At 35.2% G+C, this 15,141-nt stretch overlaps 1 protein-coding gene across 1 annotated transcript in view; it reads left to right on the forward strand.

The window, feature by feature from the left end:
* Window positions 1–15,141, forward strand: part of LOC137245334 (zinc finger HIT domain-containing protein 1) — a 216,615-nt gene that overhangs the window by 147,457 nt on the left and 54,017 nt on the right. The gene's annotated exons all lie outside the window — the stretch shown is intronic.

Raw genomic sequence — 15,141 nt, forward strand, 5'->3', positions numbered from 1 at the left:
GGACGCGAACATACTGTGAAAGTTATCAAAGAACGGATGCTCTATCACGCCCCAAGCAGTTAGATCACCCTTCACTGAGTCACTGCGCCTTCACCCATCGAGCATCTATGGGAGAACTTAGAAACGAAACCCCGATTAAGGACCATTAATAGTAAGATATGCTCAAAGCCGCCATTTGTTTGCAATGGCAGCAATTGCACCGGAGGTGACAGCAATACCTGTTAGTTCCATGCTACGACGCGTCGTTAACCATCCGTAATAGCATCAAATGGAAAGCACACAAAGTACTGGAAATTTGTAACCTGTTGTTTTGTACACTTTCTTTTGACACCAAAAATATGTAGTATTTACAATATTTCGTCCATGGGTTTTTTGTTATAAGAGTTTGGTTTTTCATTAAATGAGACATTATTAAATATCATTTTCAAAAAATAAAATACTTCATTGTGTCATCCAGAAAACTTTTAAGTAGAGGTAATATTGTTATTTCCCACATATTTACACTTTTTTTTGGCACTGACTGTATATATTAGAGTGGTCGTTATTTATTTGCGCTGTTCATGCTAATTTTATTTCAAAACAAATTATTAAAGAAACAAATTATTGTAATTAATATTCATTTAAAACTATAACAAAAAGACAATAAATACAATTAATTATAGGGGATTTTGAAACTTGTTACAAACAAAAGCTGAATTTTCTTGAAGAAGCCGTGCCTTTTTATACTCAGTTGAGCAGAGCTCACAGAGTATATTAACTTTGATTGGATAACAGTTGGTTGTACAGGTATAAAGGAATCGAGATAGATATAGACTTCCATATATCAAAATAATCAGGATCGAAAAAAAATTTGATTGAGCCATGTCCGTCCGTCCGTCCGTTAACACGATAACTTGAGTAAATTTTGAGGTATCTTGATAAAATTTGGTATGTAGGTTCCTCAGCACTCATGTCAGATCGCTATTTAAAATGAACAATATCGGACTATAACCACGCCCACTTTTTCGATATTGAAAATTTCGAAAAACCGAAAAAGTGCGATAATTCATTACCAAAGACGGATAAAGCGATGAAACTTGGTAGGTGAGTTGAACTTATGACGCAGAATAGAAAATTAGTAAAATTGTGGGCAATGGGCGTGGCACCGCCCACTTTTAAAAGAAGGTAATTTAAAATTTTGCAAGCTGTAATTTGGCAGTCGTTGAAGATATCATGATGAAATTTGGCAAGAACGTTACTCCTATTACTATATGTATGCTTAATAAAAATTAGCAAAATCGGAGAACGACCACGCCCACTTTAAAAAAAAAATTTTTTTTTAAGTCAAATTTAACAAAAAATTTAATATCTTTACAGTATATAAGTAAATTATGTCAACATTTAACTCCAGTAATGATATGGTGCAACAAAATGCAAAACTAAAAGAAAATTTTAAAATGGGCGTGGCTCCGCCCTTTTTTATTTAATTTGTCTAGGATACTTTTAATGCCATAAGTCGAACAAACATTTACCAATCCTTGTGAAATTTGGTAGGAGCTAAGATTCTGGGACGATAACTTATTTCTGTGAAAAAGGGCGAAATCGGTTGACGCCACGCCCAGTTTTTATACACAGTCGACCGTCTGTCCTTCCGCTCGGCCATTAACACGATAACTTGAGCAAAAATCGATATATTCTAAACTCAGTTCACGTACTTATATGAACTCAAATTGTATTGGTATACAAAATGGCCGAAATCCGACTATGACCACGCCCACTTTTTCGATATCGAAAATAACGAGAAATAAAAAAAATGCGATAATTTTATACCAAATACGAAAAAAGGGATGAAACATGGTAATTGGATTGGTTTATTGACGCAAAATAAATCTTTAGAAAAAAAACTTTGTAAAATGGGTGTGACACCTACCATATTAAGTAGAATAAAATGAAAATGTTCTGCAGGGCGAAATAAAAAACCCTTGAAATCTTGGCAGGAATACTGTTCGTGATATTATATATATAAATAAATTAGCGGTATCCAACAGATCATGTTCAGGGTCACCCTGGTCCACATTTTGGTCGATATCTGGAAAACGCCTTCACATATACAACTACCACCACTCCCTTTTAAAAGCCTCATTAATACCTTTAATTTGATACTCATATCGTACAAACATATTCTATAGTCACCCCTGGTCCACCTTTATGGCGATATATCGAAAAGGCGTCCACCTATAGAACTAAGGCCCACTCTCTTTTAAAATACTCATTAACACCTTTCGTTTGATACCCATATTGTACAAACGCATTCTAGGGTCACACCTGGTCCACCTTTATGCCGATATCTCGAAAAGGCGACCACCTATACAACTACCACCACTCCCTTTGAAAACCCTCATTAACACCTTTAATGTGATACCCCTATCGTACAAACACATTCTAGAGTAACCCCTGGTCCACCTTTATGGCAATATCTCGAAAAGGCGTCCACCTATAGAACTAAGCTCCACGCCCTTTTAAAATACTCATTAACACCTCTCATTTGATACCCATATCGTACTAACGCATTCTAGAGTCACCCCTGGTCCACCTTTATGGCGATATCTCGAAAAGGCGTCCACCTATAGAACTAAGGCCCACTTCCTTTTACAATACTCATTAACACCTTTCATTTGATACCCATATCGTACAAACAAATTCTAGAGTCAACCCTGCCCCACCTTTATGGAGATATCCCTAAATGGCGTCCACCTATAGAACTATGGCCCACTCCCTCATAAAATACTCTTTAATACCTTTCATTTGATACCAATGTCAAACAAATACATTCTAGGGTTACCCTCGGTTCATTTTCCTACATGGTTATTTTCCTTTATGTTGTCACCATAGCTCTCAACTAAGTATGTAATGTTCGGTTACAGCCGAACTTAACCTTCCTTACTTGTTTTACATGTACTTATATACAACTACATTTGCTACTAAAAAAAGCACATCGGCAGTTGCGCACAGCCCAATAAAACATTTGGCAGCGTCGCCTCGCTCCTCCACAGTTTTCTTGATTATTTTATGGAAAATTTAAGTAAAATTTCATTATTTACAAATTTTTACAATATTCACACATTTACGTTGCTGGGATGGTAAAACAGAATAAAAGGTCCATAAAAGCTACATAATGAAACTTGGAAGTACTATTTCATAAGTGTGGATAAAGTTGTGCACTTAGCAGTCCGTACAAAGCTTAAGTGAAGAAGTAAATGCACGTTATAAAAAAAACACAGATAATGTTAACTTATAAATACAAATACTGTAACGAATTTTGGGAAATTCCGCTTATTTGAAACCTTCTGCTAACGTTCGTATCGCTAAACTTGAAAACACTCCAATATTCTGTATTGTAAAATGGTCTTTATTAGACTACTTTGAGAGTACTTCGAAATTAAACTTCACTTCGCAATTGATAGCGTGCTTAATTAAAAGTGATTACTGATTACTCTACTTGTGCTGCTTTTAGACCCTCTGCCCAAATGTATAGACGTTTCTTCTTCTAGAATTCTCTACCTGGTCACCAGCCATACGCTCGTGTATTTGTAGTGCTTAACCATATGCGTGTGTATATGTGAGTACTACTTCGGCTGATGATGACATGCGTTTGTGAGTATCTCTCTGCTGCTTGTATGTATGTGTTTATGTAGCTTGCTTTTAGGTTTTTGTTGTTGTGCATTTATTTAGTGATGTGAATATTCGTCACAATACAAGGCGCGATAACTTCCGAAGAGATTTTACGTCGAGCCTATCTTCCAATTTGTGTGGTGCACCTTTTGATTTTTCTACAAATTTCCGATACGGGACTTACATGTTTTACGCTGATTCCGAGCGACATCTGCTAGGCAGATAAGAAGCTTTCCATGGCAGAAACACACTCGGAGTGTTTGCAAATCACTGCCGAGGGGCGACCAGATAGAAAAATTTGCTCCTAATTAAAAAAACTTGTTTCCAAATTTTTTGATGTTGCTTTCAAAATATTGGCAAACAACAATAAATAAATTAATAAACAAAAATGCTTATGTTAATGAGGAGTGTGATGACTAGTACCTAGGACCTACCTAATTATTTTCTGGCTTTTAGTATTATTATTAGTTAATTATTATTATTAGTTAATAATTGGTTTCAATATAACCGTTTAACTAAAATTTTTTTTTAATTATTTTATTTAGTTTTAATGTTTTTATTTGAACATTTTTGTTTTGTAATAAGGCAGCCCAGAGATTTGTGCTATGACTTTTTTTCAAAAATTAATATTTCAAAAAACGGTTGTTGTTTTTTGTTTAAACTTTTTCTATTGGGCCAGGTTGAAATATGAGTTGTTCAGTCAATATAGAAAAAGTTTAAACAAAAAAAAAACATAACCTTTTTTGAGAAATTAATTTTTGAAAAAAGTCATAAAATTTTACTAAATACTAAAGAAATGAGTTTTTTTAACTATATGTTATTGTTTATAAATTTATATAAAAGTAAAAGTAATAACGAACATTTCAAAGAAAAAATCATGAGAATCGGTCAATTTTTGACAAAGTTGAAATAATAGGTGAATAAAATATCGAGTGCATTTTATCGAATTCAATTGCCGATAAATCCGAAAAAAAATTTTTTTGAGGCAAAAAAAAAACACGTGTTTCATTATTTTGACCAAAGAACAACATATTAAAATTTCATCGAAATCAAAAATCATGTCCTGCGCGGACCGGGTGTCTTGAAATTGAATGAGCCTACTGCATTTTTTATTATTATTCGGTTTCGGTTTTAAACTTAAATCCAAAAATTATTTTAAAATAAAACAAAAAAATGCAAAAATCTCAAACACAAACTTGATCTCTGATTTTAAAAACAAAGCCAAAATTTTTTAAAAATTAAAAAATCAAAACTTGTGTACACTTATAGTTTTTAAACAAAATTAAAAAGTTGACACTTACTGCCGAAAATCTAAAAACTTAAAATGTTATTTGTGAAAAGTGCCTTAAGTCAAGATAGTAATACAAGATTTGGTAATACATATGAAATGATATTCTTTGTTATACAGATTTGAATGCACACTTTTTTTTAAATAAGAGTGTGCACTTCTCTAATTTAAAATTAAAACCAAGCTTTTCAAACTTAATTGCACGAAAAATAGTATCATGTAAATTTTAAACTAAATTTGGTTAGGTTATATATATGTATGTAGTTCAAACAAATTTCAGATCAAGACACAAACTTTTAGCCGTGTACCAAACTGTATAATTTTAATTTTACTAGCGCGACTTATTTCAGCTTAGCATCCTAATGTACATACCGCCCAATATGAAATGCTCTGCTCGTTTACGTATTATAGATAAGCATATTCCAAATAAAAAGCCGTGCAAATAAAAAAATGTCACATAAATTTTTAATTTTACTTTTTAATGTACATACTAGGCGTGTTTTATTTACACGTATTTACGTCTACGTTTCCGGGTACAAAAAAACGCTTATCCTCACTTAGATAATGTTTAGGAGACCCATCTAGCGGCAGTGGCTAAATAACTAGCTACAGAACTTGTCGTATGGAAAAGCGGCCATAGTGTATAACCTATAGCTGAATCGGTTGTGGTGAATAGTGGGCACACACCATATATAGAGGATAGAGGTAATACATAGAGATAGTGTAAAGGTGAAACATAGACACATATTTCAGTTGCATCTGAGTATATTGCGTATTCAAATTTAAGAGTACTATTTTTCTCTGCGCAGATGTAAAAACAAACACAGCTACTATATATGTACCAACATCTGCTTATTTTAAGACAGCAGAAAATCCATTTGAAACCAAAAAGGTTTAATTGTATTATACTTATATAATCATCAGGTGATATCAATACAAAAATTAACCATACGTTTCTTAATTACTTACTTAATTGGCTCTTAACCGTCTAAACGGTTACGGCCGTCCAACAAGGCGCGCCAGTCGCTCCTTTGCTCTGCCAACCGGCCCCAATTGGTCACACCAAGGGAGCTTAAATCGTTTTCCACCTTGTCCTTCCAATGGCGTGGGTAGGCGGGTTCCGATAGAAACACTTTCTTGGCCGGAGCATCATCTTTCATTCGCATAACATGGCCTAGACAGCGCAGCCACTGCGTTCTAATTCGCTAGACTATGTTGCGTATAGCTCGTACAGCTCATCATTAAATCTTCTTCGGTACTCGCCATCGCCAACGCGTAAAGGTCCATAAATCTTTCGAAAAACTTTTCTCTCGAACACCCCCAAAGCCGCTTCATCTGCTGTTGTCATGGTCCCCATATAGTAGGACGGGTACGATTAGTGACTTGTAGAGTATGATTTTCGTTCGCCGAGAGAGGACTTTACTTTTCAGTTGCCTACCTAGTCCAAAGTAGCATTTATTGGCAAGATTGATTATTCGCTGGATTCTTCGCTGGATTAAGGTAGACCATTGTATTGAATTCACGGAGATAAAATACATTTACGTTAAAAATTTCAGCCTAAATCTTCTACTTTCTTGTACTAAATGTATGACCAAAGCTCGGATTTCTTTCTATGCAAATAAAATATGCATTTTAAATATATTCAAAACGATGGTTCAACTATATGGTTGACTCATTTCATCAGCTGATTTTTATACCTTTCATGAACATGAAATGGTATATTAACTTTGGTCCGATGTTTGTCACGTTGAGAAATATAGAAGATAGACTCACCATTAAGTATTCCGAATTAATCAGGGCGACGAATTAAGTTAATATAGCCATGTCCGTCTGTCCGTCCGTCCGTCCGTCTGTCTGTTTGAACGCAAACTAGTCCCTCAAATTTGGCACAAGGATGTATTTTTGTATTATATTAGACATTTATCGGATCCGGTAGGATCGGACCACTATAACATATATCTCCCATACAACCAATCGTTCAGATAAGACGATTTTGGTCATTTCTGCAGCAATTTAGAAAGTATAAACGTGAAACTCGGTGATATATATTCTAATATATCGTAGAAGATATCCTGAAAAAATCACTTTGATCAGAGCTAATGTTTTGTGAGGATTCCGAACGACATCTGCAAGGCAGTTGAGTTTTTACTGAGAAGCTTTTAATGGTTGAAATACACTCGGAGTGTTCGCCAAATCACTTTCGAGGGGCGACCCTGATTAGACGTTTTCTTTTAATTGAAAACACTTTTTTATAACTTTCGATTTTACTTTGACCGGAAGTTGAACAAAGGACCCTCAGTGTGGTAGGCGGAGCACGGACACACCACAGCGGCCGAGGGCTCTTGCTCTATAAAATGTGTGTCCTTAAAATGTGAGTACCAAGTATGTGTAAAGCATAGAAATGTACGTTTTAGATGTAAGACCATTTGAGGCTATTTCTGGGAAATGAAGAGGCTATGAGTTTGTGGCTATTTTCAAAGAGTTTAGTCACTATTTTATGGTTTTCTTCGGCAATCGTATACGGTCTTATCCGAATTTTGCCCATGTTAAGGTATAAGTTGGGAATCTCTTCGGAATAATTTCGTACTCCTTTGAAATCTTTTCGATATGGCACCATTCTGTATCAAATCCGAACTAGTTCGGATAACTACGGGGTCATTTCGCGTCTATTTTGGAAATATTTCGAAAATGCTATGGGTCTTTCATCGGAACCATTTCGGGACTTTTTGAGATCTGAATTTGCTCGTTATCTGTAAAAACCGATATCGGGCGAGTTATAGGTTTGCGATTGGATTTTTATTGTGGAGTCATCGGGTTTTTATTGGTTTCCCATCGGTTTCTAACCGATGAGGCTCTCGATATATTATTGACTGGAAGCTGTTTTCGGCATCTTTTTAATAAAAAACAATGTCGATAACGTTGCTATATACATATAACAAACCGATAACATTAAGATAGTTCGTCGGTAACAAACCAATAACATGCTGATTACTAACTTGTCGGTTACAATTCCATAGTACGTCGCCTACAAACTAATAGCTCTCCGATAACAAACGAATAGCACGCCGTCCAGTTTCAGCTACGTCTAACCGTGTAGTCAAATTAAATCAAAGTTCTCTCATGCTTATTATCTTTCGTGACCGCAGATGCTACTTGAGTTGTTACAGTATATTTTATCTTGATTGCTCATGTTGTACAGCATGACTTGTGCCAGCTTGATTAGCAGTTTAACATATAACTTGCCTTATCTCAAATCCCGACCAATAAACCAGACACCACAAATTACGGTTACATTAACTGTCTAGCAGGAATTTCCGGAAACTTCAAGCTCTCCCAACAAAATGAGGTGAGGTTACCTAAATTTCTAGAAAATGAAATGCAATAGTGTTAATGGAATTAACGTCTGTTGAAATCATTTCTCTAATGAAAAATAATTAATGCCTGTGATATTAATTCCAAATCCGTAAGGGAATGAATTTCGAAATCGTGTTGCAATTGACGTCATTGACAATAATTGTCAAACAACGTGGCCCACTCAACGCGAGATACATCAGACAGAGTAAGCTTTGGATTGTCTAACAACCGCACACACCACAGTCTAATGAGTCTCAGTTCTTCTTTACGAGGGAGGCGTTGAATAGTCAGAAAGAAAACAAATTTGGAATTAATGTCATTGACACTAATGCTGTGTTTTTTACGCGCATATACATATGCACTTAAACCATATATAGACTACTCAGTGTATACCTTTATCTGCACTTATGAAATAGTCGCGTTTAAAATAAGTACTAAAAAGTGTGTGTCTTCACTATTCTCTACTTGAGATTTTGGTTTGCGTTATACACTATGACCTAAAAAGTGCGTGTCTCCACTATTTCTCCATACACTACTACTATGTGTAATTGCCGATGAGCGTTTTTTTGACCGCAAACGCAGATGTATATGCACATAAAAAAATATGGCCAATGTAAATTGACTTAGATACCATTAACACTATTAGAAGTGACAAAATATGAACATCATCCAACTAAGTAAAAGCCAAAAATACCTAAAACCTGTTCTAACTCTGTACCCTCGCCGTTCATTGCAGACCTTTTGAACGAGTTCTTAACTACAAACTTTTCAGTTTTAATTCAGAAAGTTGTAATTGAAGTTCAGAATTTCCATTTGTAGTTCAGAAAATTATAGTTTAAACTCAGAGTTGACATTTGTAGTTCAGACAGATTCATTTGAAGCTCAGAAAATTTCAACTGAGATATCAATTGAAACATTTTTTTAACTTCAAATGAAACATTCTGAACCTCATTGCAATTTTCAGAACTTCAGTTGTAATTATCTCAACTTTAATTGCAACTTTCTGAACTAAAACTGAAAAAGGTGTAGTACAGTCGTGGGTGATTAGTCGCTGCCTTTGATTAATTGTTTCTAGGAGGTAGTCAAAACACCTATGGTACGAAACTGTCGCGTTACGAGACTGTCTCCCTTTCTGCAGGGTAGGTTCGATGTTGGAGTATACAAGGAGTATAAGGAGTATATAAGGAAAAATATTTTGCTGTCGTTTGTTTAAAGTTACGTATACGCCCCAGGAAATTTTTTGGCATTCTTGTTCGATTGTGTACAACAAAAAAATATTGAAGCAAATACATACATACATACAGTACAGTGGGAAAGTATTAGAACAAGATTAAACTTTTGAAAATATCTCTGTGTTCAGTTCATACGGCTATTAGCAGATATCGGGAAACTGGACAAAATACTAACAGAAAACGATCTGGTCGGCAAGAAAGATAAATCAAAGAATCAACAACAAAATATATGCAATAAGTAGGGCCAATCTACGGAAATCTGCATCATAAATTCGTGCTGAAATCAATGCAGACTTGGATTCACCAATATCGCTCACGACAGTCCAAAGCTGGCTTAGAGTAAAAGATATGATTGGACGCATTGCTGTCAGAAAGCAAGTTTTACGGGCATTAAATAAACAGAAAAGACTGAAGTTCGCTTAAGAACATATTGACTGGACGATTGATCACTTTTATGGTCAGATGAATCAGAATTCGAACTTTTCGGTAGGCATAGGCGTCAATATGTTCGCAGAAACGTCAATGAAAGATTCAAAGCAGATTGCATTGTGCCAACTGTAAAACATGGCGGTGGCTCAGTGATGTTTTGGGGCTGTTTCAGGAATTATGTAAAAAGAGCAGTATCACAATATACTCCAACGCCATGCAATACCATCTGGCATTAATTTGATTGGTCGTGGATTCATTTACGAACAAGTTAACGATCCGAAACATACATAAACACTTTTTACTTCTTATTTAGAACGAAAAACAGACGCAGGTGACCTTGATACAATGGAGCTCCCACCAAAATCTTCCGATTTAAATCCCATCGAGCTATTGTGGAAAGAATTGGATCGACGTGTGAGAGATCTAAAAAAAATTTAAGATCTAAAGCCTTCCTGACCTCGCGGATTGTCTGAACGAAGCGTGTAATAATATTCCACATCAAATGCTTCAAAAACGTATCGAAAGAATGCCGAAATTGTGCGCTGCAGTCATCAAAGCACAACGTGACCATTTTCCAGAAAATCGCTTAAAATAACATACTCACTGTTTTCTTATAAATATTGATGAAACTTTCAGTAAAATTCATTAAAAATGTCTTCGGATCATAGAACTACGTTGAATGTTCAAACTACTGCGAATATGTGAACAATATTTTAATAAATGATACGAAATGATATGACAAAAGCAACTGTTTCATCTTGTTCTAATACTTTCCGACTGTACTGTATGTATGCGGTTGCTTTATAGGGTTGACATTTCAATAAATGACCATTCTTGCGGCAGGACAATTGTTCACTTGCAAACCAATTTTAAGTTTCATTCTTTACAGTATCTGTTACTTTTGTATAAATCGCTTCCAAATTCTTCATATAAGACACATACAAACTTACTTCTGTTCATACATAGATATTGCAATCTTTAACAGCTGCTGCTTACAGGAATACTCGCTTGAATAGTTTTTTTGAAATATGTATCTGAGAACGCAAAAAAAAATAGTTTTGCTGCACAAGTGAAGCAAAAATAGTATTTATGTACGAATTTAAGATTAGAGATGATATTTTAGTAGTATTCGTACAATTCAAATAAGTGCTTCGAATTCTATATATACTTTTTCAATTTGCTGAACGCGTTAACAAAAAAATAAAATAAAATTTCGAAATGTAGAATTTCGAACTTCGTAAGCCGATATCTATCTTTTGAAGGCTAAGTTCGAAAAACGGAGATAGTACTATGTCTACTTAAGCCTCAATCTCTACGAAAAAGTCGGTTTTGTCCAATACCCAGAAAAAAAGTTGATTTTGTCGCATAGTGTTATTATTATAAATACGAAACAACAGGTTTGACTCACTTATTTACTTTGACTTCCCCTATTCATGATATTTGGTATATCTTTATTAACTTTTCAATGCAAACCCTGCAATTTTTCCACCAAAAATATCATGAGTTTCAGGTCCAAGTATAATAAGAATCAGGTAAAATAACAGTTGCAATAAATATTAAAAGTGATATAACTTCTTTGTTTATTATTTTAGTAATATGATTTCAAAGCAACATTTTCTCGAATTTTTAAGTACTTTCGTTTGGTAAGGAAAAAAACATACATTAGGTGGTCAAGTTTTGTTAGCTGACCTAATTATGTGAAAACGACTTCATAGCTTCAAAGGACATTAAACGGAAATATGAAGCTTCTCAAGGCCAAAATAATGACATATCAATTTTAAAAATCGGACGTCAAATAACTAAGTTACAACGAAAAAACCGTTTCGGCTGTATTTCGAAGGATCACAAAAAAATAAAAAAAAAAAATGTTCCGAAACTCTCTCAACATAATCTTCAAATATAGGGGCGGACATTAGCAACTTTTTTTTCGACCCAGTCTATTGTACAGGTATCGAGATAGGTATAGACTCATATATCAAAATCATCAGTATAGAAAAAAAATTTGATTCAGCCATGTCCGTCCGTCTGCCCGTCCGTGTCCGTCCGTCTGTCCGTTACCACGATAACTTGAGTAAATTTTGAGGTATCTTGATGAAATTTGGTATGTAGGTTCCTGGGCACTCATCTCAGATCGCTATTTAAAATGAACGATATCGGACTATAACCACGCCCCCTTACCAAAGACGGATAAAGCGATGAAACTTGGTAAGTGTGTTGACCTTATGACGCAGAATAGAAAATTGGTAAAATTTTGGACAATGGGCGTAGCACCGCTCACTTTTAAACAAAGGTAATTTAAAAGTTTTGCAAGCTGTAATTAGGCAGTCGTTGAAGATATAATGATGAAATTTGGCAGGAACCCTACTCCTATTATTATATGTATGCTTAATAAAAATTAGCAAAATCGGAGAACGACCACGCCCACTTCAAAAAAAAATTTTAAAGTCAAATTTTAACAAATAATTTAATATCTTTACAGTATATAAGTAAATTATGTCAACATTCAACTCCAGTAATGATATGGTGCAACAAAATATATAAATAAAAGAAAATTTCAAAATGGGCGTGGCACCGCCCTTTTTCATTTAATTTGTCTAGAATACTTTTAATGCCATAAGTCGAACAAAAATTAACGAATCCTTGTGAAATTTGGTAGGGGCTTAGTTTGTAAGACTATAATCGAAATCGGTTGAAGCCACGCCCAGTTTTTATACACAATTCACCATCTATCCTTCCGCTTGGCCGTTAACACGACAACTTGAGCAAAAATCGATATATCTTTACTAAACTCAGTTCACGTACTTATCTGAACTCACTTTGTATTGGTATAAAAAATGGCCGAAATCCGACTTTGACCACGCCCACTTTTTCGATATCGAAAATTACGAAAAATGAAAAAAATGCCATAATTCTATACCAAATACGAAAAAAGGGATGAAAGATGGTAATTGGATTGGTTTATTGACGCAAAATATAACTTTAGAAAAAAACTTTGTAAAATGGGTGTGACACCTACCATAATATTAAGTAGAAGAAAATTAAAAAGTTCTGCAGGGCGAAATCAAAAGCCCTTGGAGTCATGGCAGGAATACTGTTCGTGGTATTACATATATAAATAAATTAGCGGTACCCGACAGATGATGTTCTGGGTCACCCTGGTCTACATTTTGGTCAATATTTCGAAAACGCCTTCACATATACAACTATCACCACTCCCTTTTAAAACCCTCATTAATACCTTTAATTTGATACCCATATCGTACAAACACATTATAGAGTCACCCCTGGTCCACCTTTATCGCGATATCTTGAAAAGGCATCCACGTATAGAACTAAGGCCTCCTCCCTTTTCAAATACTCATTATCACCTTTCGCTTGATACCCATATTGTACAAACGCATTCTAGAGTCAACCCAGGTCTACCTTTATAACGATATCTCGAAAAGGCATCCACCTATAAAACTAAAGCCCACTACCTTTTAAAATATTCATTAACACCTTTCGTTTGATACCCATATTGTACAAACGCATTCTAGAGTCACCCCTGGTCCATCTTTATGGCGATATCTCGAAAAGGATTAAATCTATAGAACTTAGGCCCACGCTCTTTTAAAATACTCATTAATACCTTTTATTTGATACCCATATCGTACAAACAAATTCTCGAGTCAGGCCTGGTCCACCTTTATGGCGATATCCCTAAATGGCGTCCATCTATAGATCTATGGCCCACTTCCTCTTAAAATACTCTTTAATGCCTTTCATTTGATACGCATGTCATACAAACACATTCCAGGGTTTCCCTCGGTTCATTTTCCTACTCCGACATTTCGTCATTTAGGATTGACGTATCAGCGCAACATTTTGAAACAATTCTGAATAATTCATTTTGGCCACCCGGAGCCTTTGTGCGTGAATTCGAGCATAGACGCAACGTTAATATTCGTAATCTTGCGACCGTTCCTCAAACCAATAATGCTGCAAAAAACTAAATATTAAACCTGTCCTTAATATATTTTATCAAAATGTAAGAGGCCTAAACACAAAACTAACTGAACTATACTTGAGATCATTTAACTGTAATTACAATATCATCGCTTTTACTGAAACTTTGTTAAAGCCTCATATTTTTAATTCGGAGATTCTTTGCAGTGATTACCAAATATATAGAAATGACCGCTGGAACAGAGTTGGAGGTGGAGTTTTGCTCGCGGTACATTCTTCTATACCTTCCGCTGAGGTAAATTTACCTGTTATTGAAGCTACGGAATTTAAGTGCATTAGAACCCAGCTGGGAATAGGTTTTACCTATATTGCCATTTGCTATATCCCACCATCTTCAGATCCCTCGGTGTATATGAACCATATTTCGTTACTGAAAGATATCAATTTATTGTTGAAGCCTATTGACTCGATAATTGTCTTGGGTGATTTTAATCTTCCGCACGTATCATGGACCACATCCGACCATGGTATTGTACCGGTTTCTTCAAAATTCTCCAGCATTGACTTTTTAGCTGAAATAACTGAACTTTGCCTAAGACAGATAAATATAGTTCCAAACATGTACGGGAGGGTACTTGATCTGGTATTTGTTGATGATACATCAAAATCCATTCTTAGGAGGGGTGAACCTCTTACTGTACCTGAGGATCCTTACCATCCTTCGCTGGAAATAGTTTACGAATTGGAAGAAAGTTCTCGGAGTTGCACTACCACAGAAAACGACTCTAGTTTTAGATTCGAATTCGCGAAGGCTAATTTTAATAAACTCAACCAAATTTTATCTACAATAGTTTGGCCCAAATACGGTGCAGATATTGACAAAAACGTTTCTGACTTCAACGCCGTCATTCACGCTGTTCTGGACAGACATGTACCTAAGCGTAAACGCGTTTTCACTGAACTAGTCCAAATATGGTACACCAAAGAACTGAAATCTTTAAAAAAACCAAAAAAACGCATTCCTTCAAGCTGTACAAGAAGACGGGGTCACACTCCGACTACTTGAAGTACTCTATATTGCGTCATAAATATTTTGAATTAAATAAAAAATGTTACAATACCTATCTCTGTACCATGAAAAAGAAAATAACTTGCAATCCGAAAGCTTTCTATAATTTCGTGAACTCTAAACGTAGGGTTAAAGGCTTTCCTTCTGGTATGAAATACCGTGATGATTTCTCT

Source organism: Eurosta solidaginis, chromosome 3, assembly GCF_040869045.1.
Source record: "Eurosta solidaginis isolate ZX-2024a chromosome 3, ASM4086904v1, whole genome shotgun sequence".
NCBI classification, from domain to species: Eukaryota; Metazoa; Arthropoda; class Insecta; order Diptera; family Tephritidae; genus Eurosta; species Eurosta solidaginis.